Here is a 6298-nt window from a genome sequence, read left to right as displayed (position 1 = left end):
ATTCATACAAAATTGCACTTGCTCTTGAATGAGGTGTTTGTAGGCTTTTTTCTCTTGTCTGATGTCTGATTCCTAGATGTGATTTGGCAGAGATGTCTCTGGGAGATTTTGTGAGGTCAAGGGTTTCGAGTTTATATGGCATAATATGGAATCGGATATTCAGAAGCCAGGCTTGAAAGTTAATATGCTTTTTATTTTCTCTTGTTTCTAGAGGATGTCCTTATGGTGATATCTTTGTGGAAAAAACAACTCTTCATGCCTTAGAGGTCAGCTGTTCAGCTTGAGCTATGGCTGTTCATTCTAGCTCTGTGAGTTATCATTCAGTCCTCCCATATAGGTACTATTCATTGAAAGGACTATGAAACAAGCAAACCCATTGCTAGGGCTTGCTGGGCTGAAAACATGTGGATTTGGACATTGCTCACCTGGCTTCCAGGAATGAAAAGCCTTTCTCTGCTGAGAGAGGAGGCTGAGCCTCCCAAGAGATAAGTACTGCTTCTGTGCAGGAGGGCTGAGGTAGGGCAGAGATGATGCAAAGGGAGGCTCTGGACAACGCTCATGCAAAAAGATGTGTGAACCTGTCATCAACCTGCCCTAAGCAAAAGGGTTTGTAAGCAAAGGGAGGCTTGCAGGGGAAGCCGCGAAAGCACCAGTTCTGTTGGCTCTAAGGAGCTGGGAATTCTCTTTCTCCCTGCTGCAGTGCACTCATGTAGCTGCCTGACACTTGGGCATTCTGTGGGTGGGGGACTCCTGACCGTGGAACCTGCTATCTTAGGCCTCTGTTGATGTACAGTTTGTAAACAAATTCACGTTTATTTATTCAGCTACTCAGGTTTGTCTTTTTTTTAGAGCAGTACTGGTGCCCTCTCGTGGTCAATGTCATGAAAGAGCATTAACATTAAAAGCGCTCTTTGGTAGCGTAAGATAGGTAATGGCGCTGCAGTTCATACACTGCCTCTGATCTCAGAAATGAAAAAGTGCATTGAAAGTCTAGAGGGAATGTCCTCAGGAGCTCTTTGCTCATCCATGCAGGTCTCTTGGTACACGTGCTTGACGTCCTGCTCATTAGGATGGACCTTTTTCAAGCATAGAGGAGGTGATCCTTAAAAATCAAGCAGCTCATGCACTTTGTGATTTGTGATGCACATAAAGGGCAGTATATATACACAGGTAAGCCTACTGCAGGTGAGTCTGGTGCTTACAGCACATTTTAAAGTACTTGCTGTACATTTGGCATGCTTCATCTCTCACACAACTGGGTAAGGCAGGGTGCATGAGTCACTGCAGTGCTGTATGATGCTAGAGTTGTTGGGATGATTAAGGGTGTGTATTAGTCATTCAGTGTTAAATCACAACTGCATCTCAAAAACAAAGGCTTTGGCGTGTAGGAGATAGACTGACTATTCAGAGAACTGACAGTGGAAGCAGACACAGATCACCCCTCTTTATGGATGAGGAGCACAGGGAGTTTGTGTCAAGCCAGGATCTGCACTCAGATCTCTTGGCTCTCTGCCCTGTGCCATAGGTACAAGCCAGTCTGCTGTTTTAGGGACTAGGTTATGCATCACTGAAGTCCTTTGATGAATTGTCACTGACTTCAGTGATCAGCAGGAGCAAGCCCTTGGTGCGCATGAAAACAGGATTCTTTCAAATTCCATTTAACAGGGACTGCTAGAAATGTGATACTGTTCCACTCTAAGTTGTGCTTACATGGGTTTTCTTCTCTTAACACAACTTGTTCTGTGATGTCGATTCCCAGTTTCCTGCAGAAAAGCCCAACTTTACAAAGAAAAAAAAAATGTCATGAGATATTTACATTGCTACAACTTGGTCATTTTTTCTTCTTGTTTCATCTTGGAAAAGTTTTATTAGCATCAGCTTTTAAAATGTGCCAGAAACACATCAAGGCTATAAAATCTCTTACTTTGTTTTATTGGTAAAAAGAATGTTAAACAAATGTAGTGGAGTCCATCCAGAATTGCCAAATGACTGCAGTAAAGTAACCTGGAAAGTGGGTTGCACAACTGGCTTCCTGCAGCAAGTTGTGAAGTCAGGGTAAAGTCATGACAGACTCGGGTCACAGTTTATCTGCTGTTCACTTGTCTGCAGCCTGGGGTGGATCTTCATCTGCAAATGATGTAGATATTTCTGTATTGTCTTGCTGTAGGATACTGTGTGATGGTATCACAAAGACTTTGGCACAAATCCCACTATATTAAAGGAACTGATACTTCTCCCTCTTTATTTTCTCTCTGTCCTACACTTCATGTTGCAATACCTCTTATCCGCAGATAGAAAACCAGAGATAGAGTTACCCCAGTAGCAGATATCATGAAACTGGTATTGATTTGAGTTTTGCTTTTAGCCTTTATGTTTTGCCTAGGCTGATGAAAAAGTAGAAGCTGTCCTTCCTAATTCCCTGGCAGCAGTTCAGACAACTAGACCTAATTATCCTCATACAATTATGACCTATCTCCCCAGCTTCCTGATTCCAGCACTCCCTTTCCAACCTTGAATAGGCCTTTTCTGTCTCAGAGAGAAAAATCCTTTCTTATTATACAGTGACCAGAAAACCACGTAATTTTCCAGTGTGTGGTCTACTGCAGCTACCCTGAGATATTGGAGATTTTTCAAAATCAAAACAAAACCCACTTACAATTGTTCTTGGAACAAGAACACTTGTGTAACTGTACTTGTATTTTTCTGTGTTACAAAATGACTTTCGTGGCATTATGTTAACTGTTTTTGGAAACTTTTTGTCTCATTTTCAACTGTACTAATGTCCTGGCCTTGCTTTTCAGAGAAAAATAACAAATTGGAAGTAATTGAAATGAGGAGGCCTTGCTTTACAGTCGGTCATGTTGCTTTGACTTGAAGCATTTGGGGGAATATGGTTGTTAATAGAGATGTTCAGAACTGTTTCTTCTGACCCAGTGAATTTGAAAGGCCAAAGGGAGTGTTGGAAACGTGGGAGATACATTTCATTGCCTTTCAAAAGAGATCAAGGACACTGACGACTCATTCTGCTCTAAAAAGCCTGGGTTTGAACTTGCATAGATACACCAGGGTTGCCCAGTAAATTTAGAATAAAATCAGCAACATCTCCATGCTTAAAGCCATTTTATTTCTTACATCAGTGCTGTTCTCTGGACTGTGTAGTCATGTGTGCATAGCTGTGCCCTGTACCAAATAAACTCTGGCGGACCTGACCTTGTAATACACCTTTTCCCCAGCTTTTCGTGCTATGGACTGACTTGGCCTGCTGACAAGACAAGCCTACTTTCCTCTGGGTTACCAAGAGGCTCAAACCCCTTTCAGGATGCAATGCACCAAAACACTGTCGGGCACCATCAGCAGGATGTTACCATGCAACTGTTTGGTGCCCAGTCTGACAGAGATACCTCTGCTGGCCTCCCATTGACGGGGATACCAATCCTCTTGTAGCCTGGGAAATCTGTGGGCAGCTTCTGAAGACAGTCTCCATCTTAAGAACCACCCAGAAGTTTGGAAGGTCTTGTGTTTGAGCTGTGATCCCTGAGATGAGATCAAGGTAGGTAGCTCAGAAACTTACACCATATTTACTTAGCAGCTCCTACACTGTTATGAAAGCTAGTGCTATCGTAGTTTATGCCCACGGAGAGCTGTTACCACTAACAACCGGGCTTAGTGATAATTTCTGGAAAAACTAAGCTATTTGAGAATCTGCCATCTCTGCTTTGCTAAGAAGGATTGTAAAGATTGGCAAAGATGGGGTAAACCTGCACAATCTATTCTACTTGTATTAAAAGCTCAAGTTTAAAGATGTCATTTTCAAATAAGTTCCTAAATTGTATATTAATACTATTTCATGGTGCAGACAAGTGCAACACTATTCTCCTTAACACTGTTCTCCCAAATGGCCCAGGCTAGTGAGACTGCACTCATATAGTCAAAGGTACTTATTGGATTTTGAATGCCCAGACTGTGTGGATGGTTGAAAATCCCAACCCATAATATCTAATAAGTGACAGATGCTACACATACTCCTGGGTGCAATGAAGAAGGTCACAGAAGTTTGCTTCTAAAAATCACTTTTAATTTATCTTTTCCTGCTGACAGCTTCATGCTAAGAGTTGGCCTCCATTTGATGTGAACACTGAGAAGCTGCTGCAGGCTACCACTGATTGGAATTTACTTGTATTAGTCTAATTGCGTGCTCTGCCATCATCTGTTTGCAATCACAAAGAGGAAGCTTCTGAAGCTTGGGAATGAGGGAAAATGAAGTGTCTTAACAACTACAAAACATTGAGAATGCTTTTGGAGGCTTTCCCATCAGTTTGTGAGTATGAACAAAAAGGCAGAGTTCTATTTTTATTGAATATTCATCTTTACACTGCAGCATAACCAAAACACGTAGAAGAACTAGGAACAGTTGTAATTAATAAAGGTCCACAAGCACTTTAACTGATCATAGTAAGAGTTCAGAAATTGATTTGGAAGGGGTTGAATTAGTTCATTATTTAATTAATTGAATTAGCTCATTACGAAAGTCACACAATTGCTCTTTCTATGGATCTTTAACCTACCTTATTAAACATTCAAACTCAGTGCTTCTGGCTGCCCAGTTTAACTGCCAGTTTTAAAACACACCCCTTGGGCATTTTATCTTTAATGCTACCCGAAAAGGTATGACCTTAGACCTTTCTCATGCAGCAGGAGACACAATCTGTGAGGAAGTGGACAGATGAAGCACCTTAATAACTCAAGATTAGTTTTGCTTTTGTCAGGTCTTCAGGTTCAGGCTTGGGAGGAAAGCTGAGAGCTACTTTGCAGAGCATTTAGCCGAGCTCCACCAAGAGGCAGCATTGCACAGCGCTGGAGGAGCTGGGGGCAAGCCAGGGGAGTGCCGGGCTGACCCCTGTGATTGCTTCCTTAGTCCCCTCACCTGTGAGGTGTTTGCAATGCTGATCACCCCCCACCCTGCAGATCGGTATGAAAAGTCCGGGTGAAAAGTGCTGCACAAGATGCCAGTGAGTTGGAAATCTGTTATTTATGAACTGCTAATGCTAGTTTGGTGGTGGGAATCTGTTTTTTTCTGTCTGGTCAGTATGTGGAGAAGAGCAGCAAATGAATATAAAAGTACTCTGCCGCCTTAGGACTGATGGGACTGGACTGTCAGGTCTACAAGGGAAAGGAAGTGCTTACTCACCTGAGCGCAACCTGAGAGAGCTGTTTTCTAAACTGCCATGTCCTCATTTCTTAGGAAAACTTTTATACTTGATGGGGAAAGTATGAGGATGAATGAGGATAATCCCAATTCTTGTACAGCTGGGGTAAGCTCTTACAGTGCCAGTTGTTTGGTGGCAGTGCCTGGTTCTTCTTGTAGCTTGTTTATTAAAACAAACCAACCAGCAAGGAAAAAAGCAATGGCTTTTACTTTTAACTTGTCAGGGATAAATTTCAGAGATTAGGCCTTACTAGGACCCATTAGCAATCTTCAGCGGAGTTTTGTTGTATTATTCAAGTGAAATATCTCCTTCAGTGCTTTGCTGTAGCACAGCCCCCTCATTTTGGGGACTGCCTAAGCAGTAGGAAGTCTGGCTAATTACCACGTGGCTTAGATGAGGTTCTGAGAGTCTTTGTCACTTTGTGATGTGAAGGGTTAAAATTTCAGAAGCCTTTCTTTTCAATTTTAGGCAGTAAAGAAGTGAATAATGGAAATAATTCATTGAAACATTGAAATGAATCAGAGAATGCATTTATTACAGTTAAAACCCCCTGAGCTGAGATTGAATCCAAGCTCAGAAAAGCACGAGGAGATGTAAGTAGAAGCTTTATAAGATTCTCATCTTAAACTTGACCAGATGTTGGCAATGATTATGATTTGTACCTTGTGCAGGATCTGTGGCAACTGTTACATCACCATAGTTTCCTCAGGCATGTGGGTGAAGCAACATTGCTTGTGTTCCCCAGTGGATTAGTGAGCTTGTGTGCATTCTTTTGACAGGCATTTTTGCACTGAGAGCAATTCAATGAGGTCACTTGAGAGCATCAGGTGGAGGGTGGATAGTCTCAATCAGGCTGAGGAGGTGGGTGCTTCTAAACCAGGTTAAATACCAGTATCAGGTCTGTGAGTTCAGTGGATTCTGAGCTTTAGTGCCAATTTCTGCAAAAATGAACTAGTGAACTTCTAGTCCAGCACTTTGTGTCTCCTTTCAGAGCTCATTGTGTCTTGCTACTGAACTTATTCCTCCTTGAGTTCCCCATGTGTAAAAAAGGTCTGAAATACAATCTTCCTTCCAGAGAGACTGAACTGCAA

The 6298-nt window shown here is 42.2% G+C and overlaps 2 long non-coding RNA genes across 6 annotated transcripts in view; both read left to right on the top strand.

Moving 5' to 3' along the window:
• Positions 1-1112: 1112 nt before the first annotated feature.
• On the top strand, positions 1113-4272 carry LOC136019032 (uncharacterized). Its single transcript, XR_010614717.1, has 3 exons — positions 1113-1170; positions 3234-3550; positions 4099-4272. It is a non-coding gene; the product is annotated as an uncharacterized LOC136019032 (long non-coding RNA).
• Positions 4273-5015: 743 nt separating this feature from the next.
• Positions 5016-6298, top strand: part of LOC136019031 (uncharacterized) — a 172094-nt gene continuing 170811 nt past the window's right edge. For all 5 annotated transcript variants that reach the window (XR_010614716.1, XR_010614714.1, XR_010614712.1 and 2 more), the window contains exons 1-2: positions 5016-5312; positions 5676-5800. This is a non-coding gene — a long non-coding RNA (uncharacterized LOC136019031). The remainder of the gene's footprint in view (positions 5313-5675; positions 5801-6298) is intronic.

The sequence above is a fragment of the Lathamus discolor genome, chromosome 8 (assembly GCF_037157495.1).
Source record: "Lathamus discolor isolate bLatDis1 chromosome 8, bLatDis1.hap1, whole genome shotgun sequence".
Lineage (NCBI taxonomy): Eukaryota > Metazoa > Chordata > Aves > Psittaciformes > Psittacidae > Lathamus > Lathamus discolor.
The sequence above is the reverse complement of the archived record's forward strand: the minus strand, read 5'-3'. Positions and strand labels throughout refer to the sequence as shown.